Source organism: Urocitellus parryii, chromosome X (genome assembly GCF_045843805.1).
Source record: "Urocitellus parryii isolate mUroPar1 chromosome X, mUroPar1.hap1, whole genome shotgun sequence".
NCBI classification, from domain to species: Eukaryota; Metazoa; Chordata; class Mammalia; order Rodentia; family Sciuridae; genus Urocitellus; species Urocitellus parryii.
This window is the reverse complement of record NC_135547.1, coordinates 60,317,191-60,330,041: the sequence shown is the minus strand read 5'-3', so window position 1 is coordinate 60,330,041 and position 12,851 is coordinate 60,317,191. Positions and strand designations below refer to the sequence as shown.

The window sequence follows — 12,851 nt, the reverse complement described above, 5'->3', positions numbered from 1 at the left end:
TTCCCTCTAAACACCAGTGATTCCCCAATCTGCATGTCTAGATCATTCCCTCCCCAAATCTGTCCTACCTTGCCAACTGTCACTGCCTAAATGTCCCTTATGGACCTCAAAGTCTTTGTACCCCAAACTGATTCAACCAACTCTTCATGCCATCTCTGCTGGCCTCTCTCTAAACTGAAAACTTACCCTCCTACATTTGACTGTTAATCATTGCTGGAGAATATCAGATAGCTAACAATGAAGGCATTAAAATATGTTTTAATATGGACTTCAGATAAAGCTTCATCAAACAATTGATTTGTAACAGACGGCTATGGTTGACTCCTGCTTGCTCTTCTTCCCTTTCCTTTTCCATTTATTTATTTCACATTTGTGAAACCACTACCCAACCCAAAGATGGCTATAATGTGTTTTTTTTTCTTCTCTTTACTCTGTTTGGAGTTCATTGAACTTCATGGAAACATAGATTCGTATTTTTCATTATGATTGAGTATTTTTCAGTATTTATTTATTTATTTATTTATTTGATAAGGTCTTGCTAAATTGCTGAACTTGCAATCCTCCTGCCTCCGCCTCCCAAATCACTAGGATTACAGGTGTGCACCATTGTGCTGGGCTATTTTTTTTCCCTGTGCTTGCTTGGTGGAGTCCTACAGGTCTCTTGGGCTTGGTTCATTTTTGCACATTCTTTTCCTTTCTTTTTTCTTTGGATTACAAAAATTGGCCTATCTTCAAGGTCATTGATTCTTTTTTCTACCTGCTCAGATCTGTTGTTCTTATCTCTCTACTGAGTTTTTCATTTCAGTCTTTGTACTATTGAGCTCCAGAAACAATTTATCTTATTATTTCTATCTTCATATTTTTGTCTCTCTGCTCATAGTCTATATTTGGTGAGACATTCTTCCCATTTCATTTTATCCTTTATCAACGATTTCCTTTGGCTTTGTTGAGCATTTTTAAGACAATTGATTAAAAATCTTTGTTTAGGGCTGGGGCTGTGGCTCAATGGCAGAGCACTTGCCTAGCATGTATGAGGCACTGGGTTTGATTCTCAGCATCACCTAAAAATAAGCAAATAAAGGCATTTACAACTACAAAATAAAAATAAAAAAAAATATTTGTCTGGAGCTGGGGTTGTAGCTCAGTGGTAGAGCACTTGCCTAGCATATGTGAGGTCCTGGGTTCGATACCCAGCACCACACAAAACTAAATAAAAAACAACAGAATTGTGTCCATCTACAACTAAAAATATTTTTAAAAAAACTTTGTCTAAGCTAGGCACAATGGTGCACATCTATAATCCCAGAGACTCCAGAGGCTGAAGCAGGAAAATCACAAGTTTGAGACCAGCTTCAGCAACTTAGCAAGACCTTGTATGAAATTTAAAAATAAATAAATAAATAAAGGGGCTGGGAATGTAGCACAGTGGTAGAGCATCCCTGGGTTCAATCCCCAGTACCACAAAACATTTTATCTAGTGGGTTCAATATATAAAACTTTCTCCTGTGTAGTTTCTAATAATTTATTCTTCCCTGTAAATTGATATACTTGTAGGATTTTTTAAAATGCTTCATCAAATTTTGTTGGAATTTTTATATTTTGGTTATAATATGTTCGCTCTTGCAATCAGATTCTCCTCTTCCCTAGGTTTTGTTGTTGATCTTTATTGTGAGTTATCATTTGTTGTTTATTAGCTTTTTAAATTATATCTGTAAATTCTACATTCTTTGTTATGTGCAGCCTGTGAAATTAGTATTTTATTAGCTTATTAGTGGGCTTCTGTTTGGACAGTTATTTTAAAGGCCTAGAGCCAACAAAGGGTGGGGGGAGAAGGAAAGACTGTCCCAGTCTTTGCTGATAAGCTTTGAATTGGGGCATATTGCAGTGCTTTACCTTCAGCTTGTTTAGAACCTGAAGGTTAGCCCAAAGTGAATTCCTAAGTCTTCTTTGATATTTGCTGAATATGGGGGCCCACTCTTGCATTTGTGTATATGGTATTAATAATTCCCTAGTATATGTGAGAGTTTTGTTTTTAAAGCTTGTTCTTCCACATATATACTTTCCCAAACTCTCCCATATCAGGATTCTCATTATATTTATTTGCTGTCCTGAGTGTTTTCTCTTTCCCTGGACTGCTGTGGCCATTATATGAGACTTTAAATGCTTTTGGAAAAATGTCAACCAGAAAGCCAAACCAACCCTAGCCCTGGACGTGCTCCCAGTCTGGTCCTCCAGAGAGATTCCAAGATGTCCACAACCCACAATCTTATAATTCTATAATATCCCTTACCTCTAGAATTAGTAATCTAAACCAAGAGAATGGGCTGCCATCAAAAGTTCTCTGCCAATCTGGGACATGGTAGGTAGGCAATTTAAAATTTCTCTCTACAAAGCAGTTTCTTTCTTTGCCAAGTTTTTATCTTTTTGACTGAACTCCAGAATTCTGAGAATGTTGATTCTTACTGTTTTGTCTAGCTCCCCAATTGCTCATTACAGAGCCCTGGAGTCCTATACTCTGACATTTTTTTTGTGATGTTACTTGTGTCTGTTTGCTTTTAAGTCACTTTTGGTGACTTTTGTCTCATTCTTGAAATCATCCTGTCTTATTTGTTGACATGCAGTTTTTCATAGTATTATTCTATAACATTTTTTTATCTACAGGGTTAGTACTGATTTCTTGTCTTTTTTTCATTTTAGTAGTTTCAATATTCATCTTTCTTTATTGATCAGTGCAGCTGTAGTTTTGTCAGTTTTTAAAGATACATATTTTCAAAGATCCCAGTTTTAGTTTCCTTGATATTTTGTCCTCTATTTTATTTCCACTTCAATTTTTACCATTCCTTTCCTTCTTCTTTCTTTCTTTCTTTCTTTCTTTCTTTTTTTTTTTTGGTGAGGGGTCTACCAGGGATAGAACCCAAGAGCTTAACAACTGAGCCACATACCCAACCCATTTTTTTATATTTCATTTAGAGAGAGGTCTCACTAAGTTGCTTAGGGCCTTGCTAAATTGCTGGGGCTGCCTTTGAACTTGCGATCTTCCTGCCTCAGTCTCCCAAGCCACTGGGATTACAGGTGTGTGCTACTGCACCTGGCTAGTTCCTTTTTTTAAAAGTGGAAACTTAGATTGTTGATTTAAGATTTAAAGGACATGTATTCATCTAAGTAATGTTCTACTATACACATAGGTTTTGATATGTTGTGCTTCTGTTTTTCAAAACATTTTAATTTATCTAATGATTTCTTCTGATGGGAATATATTGTTTAATTTCTACATAATTCTAAGATTTCCAGATTTTCTTATGTATTTGGTTACTAATTTAATTCCTTTGTGATCAGAGTATACCATTTGTTTTTTTTTTAATTTTCTTTTTTTTTAAGAGAGAGTGAGAGGAGAGAGAGAGAGAGAGAGAGAGAGAGAGAGAGAGAGAGAGAGAATTTTTAATATTTATTTTTTAGTTCTCGGCGGACACAACATCTTTGTTGGTATGTGGTGCTGAGGATCGAACCCGGGCCGCACGCATGCCAGGCGAGCGCGCTACCGCTTGAGCCACATCCCCAGCCCAGAGTATACCATTTGTATAAATTCAATTCTTTTAAGTGTATATAGATTTTCATTATGGCCTAATATTTTTGTTCCCTTGTTTTCCCACTATTATATTATTTTTAAAAGGTATTTTTTGTGTATCATTTTACTTCTCTTGTTTCTTTAAAAAGATTTTAAAAAAGTTTTCTTAGTAGATGTCCTAGGAATTAAAATTACCATCATAAAACAATCTACATTATATCAATTATAACTGATTCAATGGGAAACAAGATGTTTACTCTAACATGTAGCTCCATCCTCTCCTTCCTTCTTTGTATTATTAACTTTATAGAAATTACATATTTAGACATTATAAACCCATACATACTGCTTGGTAATTATAGTTTTATAATATTTTCTCTTAAATCAAATAGGAGAGGAAAGATATACACATAAATATTTATGTCATTTGTGTTAATTTACTATTGTAGCTGAAACAATTATCACAGGAAGTTCCCAGAGCAAATGCAGCCATGAGGCAGTCAGAGATGGTGATCCAAGCCACAGCTCTCCACACTATCCAGAGGGTTTGCACCAATTTTAAGTCCCACCCACAATCTATGAGTTTACCCTTTCCCACATTCTCTCCAACATTTATTATTACTTGTATTCTAGATAGTTGCCATTCTGACTGGAGTGAGGTGAAATCTCAGTATAGTTTTAATTTTCATTTCTATAATTGCTAGAAATGTTGAACATTTTTTCATGTATGTGTTGATCATGCATATTTCTTCTTTTAAGAAGTGTCTGTTTATTAATTGTCCATTTATTAATTGTGTTATTTGAGTTTTTGGTGTCAAGCTCTTTGAGTTCTTTATAAAATTTTCTGGAAAGTAACGCTTTATCTGAGGTGCAGGAGGCAGATTTTCTCCTATTCTGTAGGCTCTCTATTCATACTCTTGATTGTTTCCTTTGCTGTGAAGAAGATTTTTAGTTTGATACCATCGCATTTATTGATGTTTGGTTGTTGAGAAAGTGGGTTTCTAAGTATTTGGCCTACATTTTCTTCAAGTAGGTTTCTGATCTAATACCTAGGTCGTTGATCCACTTTGAGATGAGTTTTTTTGCAGGGTAAGAGATAGGGATTAAATTTCATTCTGATACATTGATTTACAGTTTTCCCAGCACCATTTGTTGAAGAGGCTATCTTTTCTCTGATGTATGTTTTTGATGCCTTTATTCTAATATGAGATAACTGTATTTATGTGGGTTTGTCTCTGTACTTCTATTCCAATGGTCTTCATGTCTGTTTTTTTTTTTTAACTATTGCTCTGTAGAATTATTTAAGGGTCTGGTATTGTGATGCCTCCTGCTTCACTTTTCTCACTAAGGATTGCTTTGGCTATTCTGGGCCTCCTTTGTTTCCAAATGAATTTCATGACTATTTTATCTATTTTTATGAATAATGTAATTGGAAGTTTAATAGGAATTGCATTAAATCTATATAGTGCTTTTGGTAGTATAGACATTTGGACAATATTAATTCTGCCTATCTAAGAGCATGGGAGATCTTTCCATCTTCTAAGGTTTTATTCAATTTTTTATTTGGTGTTCTGTAGTTTCGATTGTAGAGATCTTTCATCTCTTTTGTTGGATTGATTCCCAACTGTTTTATTTTTAAAGGCAGTTGCAAATGGAAGAGTTTTCTTTATTTCTTTTTCAGCTGATTCATCATTGGTGTATAAAAACACAATTAATTTATGGGTGTTAATTTTATATCCTTCTACAATTTCTAGAATTTCTAGAAATTTAATTTCTTTGTGATCAGAGTATACCATTTGTATAAATTAATTCTTTTAAGTGTGTGTGTGTGTGTGTGTGTGTATATATATATATATATATATATATATATACTTTTAGTTAATAATACAATTTCTAGAATTTTTCTGGTGGAGGTTTTTGGGTCTCCAAAATACAGGATTATGTCATCAGAAACTACTGATAGTTTGAGCTCTTCTTTTCCTATTTGTATACCTTAAATTCCTTTCTTTTGCCTAATTGCTCTGGCTAGAGTTTCAAGAACGATGTTGAATAGAAGTGGTGAAAGAGGGCATCCCTGTCTTGTTCCAGTTTTTAGAGGGAATGCTTTCAGTTTTTCCATTTAGAATGATGTGGCCTTGGGCTTAATGTATATAGTTTTTACACTGTTGAGATATGTTCCTACTATCCCTAGATTTCTAGTGTTTTGAACATAAATGAATGTTGTATTCTATCAAATGTTTTTTCTCCATCTATTAAATAAGCATTGGATTCTTATTTTTAAATCTATTTATGTGGTGAATTACATTAATTTATTTCCATATTTTTTAATCCAACCTTGCATCCCTGGGATGTAACTCACTTATCATGGGGCAATATCTTTTTAATGTGTTTTTATGTGATTTGCCTGTATTTTACTAAGGATTTTTGCCTCTTTGTTTTCCAGGGATATTAATCTGAAGTTTTTTTTTCTTGATGTGTCTTTGTCTGGTTTGGGTATTGGGGTGACACTAGCTTCATAGAATGAGTTTGGAAGGGTTTCTTCCTTTTCTATTTTGTGGAATAATCGAGGAGGATTTGTTAGTTCTTCTTTAAAGGTCTGGTAGAACTCAGCTGAGAATCAGTCTTGCCCTGGGCTTTTCTTTGTTGGTAGGGTTTTTTTTGTGTGTGTGTGTGTGTGTGTGTGTGTGTTTTAAGCAGGATTTACTGTCTTTATTTAGTGGTGAAAAAAAAGCCAGCAAATCAGTACTTATGTGTGCAGTTAACACTGACCCTTTAACAGAGGCAAACTGAAGAGGAGACAGGAAAACAAGGGGAGACCAGGACAAAGGCAGTGTGAGCCCAACCACTGAAGGCTGTGTTGTGCCCTTGTATTTCAGCAAGGGCAACATGCTCTTTGGTGAGGCCACTTCTTTCCTTAGTGAACACAAAAAATAGCATGTTTTTTTTTTCCTTCACTTCTGTCAATGGCTACTTTTCATTGTACCTTGTAAAATATAGTCAGCCACTGTAAGAAAATTATCACATTTTGTCAGAAGTTATAATACACATAATGCGTTCAGAATTACTGCTTGGTTTTTCTTGGTCTTCATCTTTTTTCCCTGAGTGCTTAGGCATTAGAGTCTCTTGTACTCCTTCTTCTGCACCAGATATAGGCTGCTTGAAAACTATTTCATCATCTTTATCATCATCCATTCCCACCACTTCAGATTTTTGTTTCTACAAAAATGTTAGTGTACAAAGTGGTGTGGGTCCCTGGTTATCTGTAGACTTCTCAGGAGTGGTACCAGTGCCTTAAGAAGCCCTTTCTTCTTGTTTGGTATGCCTGAAACATTTTTCTTCTTTGTAGGTTTATCTGAAGTCTCTTTTATCTTATTGGATAAAACAAATGAAGGGAAATCATAATGAATTCCTTTTGCTGATAATTTCTTCCTGAGCAATTTGACTTTCCTTTTAAATCACTCTTCCATGTGTAGTTTTTGAATAAATGTCCAATTTTGATTATACTGCTTCATGGCTGGATGTCTGATTAAGTGGAACATTCCACTCTTTAAAAAGTTCTTCGTGTAATTTTTACTCCAAAATCTTTCACCAAAAAGGTAGTTATTCATTGTTTCAGCAACTATCTTGGCAACATCTTCAGATTTAAACTGCACAAAGGCATAGCCTCTGCTATTTCTGGTCCTTTTATTTCTGGATAGTCTGAATCTTGTAATAGTGCCAAACTGGAAGAAATATGCTTTGATTTGGGTTTTGTAAAGTGCTGAGGCGGGTGGCCAACGAAGATTACTCCAGGAATAAGTTTTTCTTGCTTTATTTCTCCTGTATTTTACTTATCACAGCAGTAATGTAAAGAATTAGTTGTTTGATGTCTATCTCCCCACAAAGAAAATCATCAACTGTTTTCTAGGCTTCCATTTCCCGAGCCAGCATCAAGTACATACATAGGAGCTGTAAGCTGGGTTATGCACTGGTGAACCAGCCGTACCTTCTTCTGAAACTGGACATCTTCCTGCGGGTTCAGCAAAAGAATCTGTCTGGGGGACAGTGAAAACCTGCCATGCTGAAAGCTCCTAAACAACATACCTCCACACAGCGTGCTCCTGGAAATCTATTGGTAGGCTTTTCATGGTGTCTTCAATTTCACTACTTGAAATTGATCTGTTTAAAATTTCTATGTCCTCCTGATTTAATTTGGTAGGTCATGTATCTCTAGAAATTTGTCAATGTCTTCAAGATTTTCTAATTTTTTAGAGTTTAGATTTTCTAAAGTAGTTTCTGGTTATACTCTGTAGTTCAGTAGTGTCCATGGTGATATTTTCTTTTTCATCACAAATTTCAATTATTTGTTTTTTCCCTTTTTCTTTTGGTAAATTTGGCAAGGATTTATCAATATTATTCATTGTTTTACAAAAAAACACATCTTTTTGTTTCCTTGTTCTTATATATTTTTAAAATTTTTTTGTAGTTGTGTATGGAAAGAATGACTTTATTTTATTTGTTTATTTTATGTGGTGCTGAGGATCGAACCCAGTGTCTCACACATACTAGGCAAGCACTCGGCCACTGACCTCCATCCCGAGCCCCATGTATTTTTTTAACCTCAATTTCATTCATTTCATCTCTGCTGTTAATTATTTCCTTTATTTTACTGGTTTTGACGTAGATATGGTCTTCATTTTCTAGGGCCTTGAGATGTAATGTTGGGCTACTTATTTGGTGACCTTCTATTTTAATGAATGAGCTCAATGCTATGAACTTACCTCTTAGAACCACATTCATAGTGTTCCAGAGATTTTGATATATCATTATTCTCATTTACCGCTAAGGATTTATTTTATTACACCCCTGATATCTTTGGCTATGTATTCATTGTTCAATAGCATATTATTTAGTCTCCAGGTGTTTGAGTAGGTTCTATTCTTATCGCTGATTTCTAATTTCATTCCCTTATAATCAGATAGAATCCAATGTATTATCTCTATTTTTTGTACTTGTTGAGAGTTACTTTGCAGTCTAATATAAAGTTTATTTCAGAACATGATCCGTGTGCTGCTAAGAAGAAAGTGTATTCTGTAATTGATGAATGAAATCTACTATTTATATCTGTTAAGACTAAATTGTGAATTTTATTTTTTAGTTCTGTTACTTCTTTATTTAGTTTTTGATTGGAAGACCTATCCAGTGATGAAAAAGGTGTGTTAAAGTCACCCAGTATAATTCTTTTGTGGTCTATTTGACTCTTGAAATTGAGAAGGGTTTGTTTGATGTACTTAGGTGCTTCATTGTTTGTTTAGGGCATAAATATTTACAATTGTTATTTCATGTTGTATAATGACCTTACACAGTATGAAACGACCTTCTTTGTTTCTTTTGATTAACTTTAGCTTGAAATCCACTTTGTAGCCAGGTGAAGTTGCACATGCCTGTATTCCCAGCAGCTCAGGAGGCTGAGGCAGGAAGATCACAAGTTCAAAACCAGCCTCAGCAAAAGTGAGGTGCTAAGCAACTCAATAAGATCCTGTTTCTAAATAAAATACAAAATAGGGCTGGGAATATGGCTCAGTGGTCAAGTGCCCCAGTTCAATCCCTGGTACCCCAAAACAAAAAAAATCCACTTTGTAAGAGGATGAAAATCCCTCCTTGTTTATGAGATCCATATGAGTGATATGTTTTTGTCCCATCCTTTCATCTTCAGTCTGTGGATATCCTTGCCTATGAGGTGAGTCCAGTATATTGTTTGGTCTTGTTTTTTAAATCAACTCTTCCAGTCTATGTCTTTTGATTGACAGGTTTAGATCATTTACATTCAATGTTATTATTGAGAAATGATTTTTATTACCTGCTATTTTGATTTATTTCTGGTTCTTAATTTGTAGCAGTTTCTCCTTGGATAGACTATATTCTTCTAGTATAGTTCCTCCCTCTGCTGGTTTTCAATTTTATTTTTTATTTCTTTTTCATGAAATATTTTATTGAGTATGTTTTTTAGTATAGGCTTTCTAGTTGTGAATTTTTTAACTTTTGTTTATTGTGGAAGACTTTTATTTCATCATCAAATCTGAAGCTTAATTTTTCTGGATATAGTATTCTTCATTGTCATCCATTTTCTGCCAGGTCTTGGTATATATTTTTCCATGATCTCCAAGATTTGGGAGTCTGGGTTGAGAAATCAGTTGAAATCCAGATTTATTTACCTCTAAATGTGACCTATCATTTTTCTCTAGCAGCCTTTAAAATTCTATCCTTATTCCATATGTTAGGTATTTCATTATAATGTGCCTTATGTGAATCTGTTGCAATTTTGTATGTCTGGAGTCCTGTGTGCCTTCTTTATTTAATTTTCCATTTCATTATTAAGGTTTGGGAAATTTTTGGATATTATTTCATTGAAAAGATTTCACATTCCTTTAGTTTGTATTAGAGACTTCATCCATCACAAGAAATTTTAAATTTGGTCTTTTCATATTATCGCATCTTTCTTGAAAATTCTGTTCATGGTCTCTTAGTGTCTATTTTCCATGGTCAACTTTTTTTTCAAGATTATATATTTTGCATGCATTACCTGAAATTATATTTTTCAAGTGTTTCTAGTCTGCTGATGATTCTCTATTGAATTTTTCATTTGGTTTATTGATTCCTTCATTTTGAGGATTTCCACTTGGTTTTTTTCCAGAATCTCTATCTCTTTTTGAAGTAATATTTCACTTTCTGTATTTTCTCTCTGATTTCACTCCTTACATTTTCTTTTACCTCACAGATCAGTTTAATTATGAAATTTCTAAATTCCTCCTCTAAAACTTCTTCCACTGTGGTGTCAATGGATTCTGTTATTAAGTTATTTGGTTTGCTTAGAATGGTTTGTTCCCTTGTTGTTTCATATGATTTTTGTGTTTGCCCATTTATCAGTATGAGTCAGCCATCTTTGTCTTCCTGCCCCTAGATATTTTTCAATCAGTGGGAAAGATGGATTATTTCTATCAATGGTACTAGGAAAATTGTATATGTACATTCCAAAGACTGGAGTTGTACCTTTACATCATCTTAAACATTAATTCAAAATAAATCAAAGACTAATGTACAAGCTAACACTACAAATGTCTTAGAAGAAAATAAGACAAGAGCTTGATGACATTGGATTTATAATTTTATATGGTACTGAAAGTGTTCAAAACAAAAGAAAAATAAATTGGACTTCCTCAAAATTAGATAACTCTGCATTAAGGTACACTATCAATAAAGTAAAAAGGCCATTAACAGACTGGTAGAAAATATTTTGAAATATATATTTTATAAGGAATAGGGATTGAACACAAAGAACTCAATGACAACAATGACCAAAGAAAAGAAAACAAATCTATAAAAACATTTAAAAATGGAAAAAGAAATTGAATAAACTTTTCTCCAAAGAAGATATACAAATGGCCAATAAGCACATGATATTATGTTTATCATATCTATTCACTAAGGAAATCAAAATCAAAATCACAATGAGATACCACTATATACACATTATCATGATAATGATAAATAATGTAAATGTGTTGTTGATTTATTATGATAAATAAACAGAAAGTGTTGCAGAGGCTGTGGAGAAATTGGAATGCTTGTACATTACTGATGGGAGTGTAAATGATGCAGCCACTATGAGAAATGTTAAGATTTTTACTCAAAAGCTTAACATAATATTGTCATATATATTCTAATAATTCAACTCCTGAGAATATAACAAAATATTTGAAAGTAAGAACTCAGATATTTGTATAACCATGTTCATAACTGCATTATTAACAATGATCAAAATGTGAAAGCAATTCAAGTGTCTATCAATAGATGAATATATAAAAAATATGTGATGTATAATACAGTAGAATTTTGTTCCAGTTTAAAATGAATGAACACCTATTACATGATACAATATGGATGAACCTTGAAAATATACCAAGTGAAAGAATCCAGACACCAAGGGGCAAATACTGAATGATTTCTGTTATAAGGTACCTAGATTAGTCATATGAATATAGACATAAAGTAGAACAGTGGTTTCCAGAGGTTAAGGAGAAGGGGAAATTGGGATTAGAGAGAATATCAATTTGGGCATTATGAAAAATTCCTAAAGATGGATATTGATATAAATACACAGTGATATGAATATACTTAATGCTACCGAATTACACATTTACAAAAGACTAAGATGTAAATTTTCTATTATATTTATTTTCTAAAATAAAACATCTAAAAATATTAACAATCTTTCAATGAACAATTCAGTGACATTTATTATAATCACGATGTTTTACCACCTACATCTAGTTTTAATACATTTACAACATCTAAAATAAAATTCCTCACCCATAAAGCATCCCCTGTCCATTACCCTCTCCTCTAGTCCTTGGAAACCAGCAATCTATATTTTATCCTGTAGTATTCTCTACTAAAACTGCCATAACAAAATACCAAATATTGGATAGCTTAAATAATGAACAATTATTTTTCCTAATTCTGGGGGCTGAAAGTCTAAGGTCAAGGTGTCTGCAGTGTTGATTTCTCCTGAAGCCTCCTCTTCTCTTTTTGTTCTTTTCTTTCCGAGTTTTTGATGGCTGCCTTTTCACTCTATGATCACAATGCCTTTGCTCTGTAAACACGCACTCTAGATGTCTCTTTCATTTGCTTACTTAGGTGACAAGCAAAAACTGTATACATTTATGGAATACACCATGATGTATTGATAAATGTACACACTGTGGAAAAGCTGAATCAAGCTATTTAACATATGTATTAACTTATCACTTTGGGGGCGGGAATACCTAAATTTTTAGCAATTTGGAAATATACAATGTTGTGTCATTAATTGTAGTTACCATGCTGTTCAATCAATCTCTTGAAAGTATTCCTCCTAACTGAAATTTTGTGCCTTTGACAATTTTCTCTTAAAAACCCAATCCAGTCCCTGATAATCATCATTATACTCTATTTCCATGAATTTTATTTTTAAAGATTTCACATAAAGGGAGATCATACAGTGTTTGTCTTTTTATGCCTGGTTTATTTTAACATAAGTAGGTTGGCTCATCCATATTGCCACAAATTACAGGATTTTTTTTCCTAAACACTGAGTAACATTCCATTGTATGTATATACCATATTTTCTTTATCCATTAATCCATTGTTGGACACACAGATTGTTCCCATATCTTGGCTATTGTGAATAATACTTCACTGACTGTGGGAGTGCAAGTATCTCTTTTGCATACCAATTGCATATTCCTTGGATATATATCTATTAGTG

At 33.6% G+C, this 12,851-nt stretch overlaps 1 pseudogene; it reads right to left on the bottom strand.

Moving 5' to 3' along the window:
• Positions 1–6,583: 6,583 nt before the first annotated feature.
• On the bottom strand, positions 6,584–7,646 carry LOC113175792 (MKI67 FHA domain-interacting nucleolar phosphoprotein-like; annotated as a pseudogene).
• Between the last annotated feature and the right edge of the window lie 5,205 nt (positions 7,647–12,851).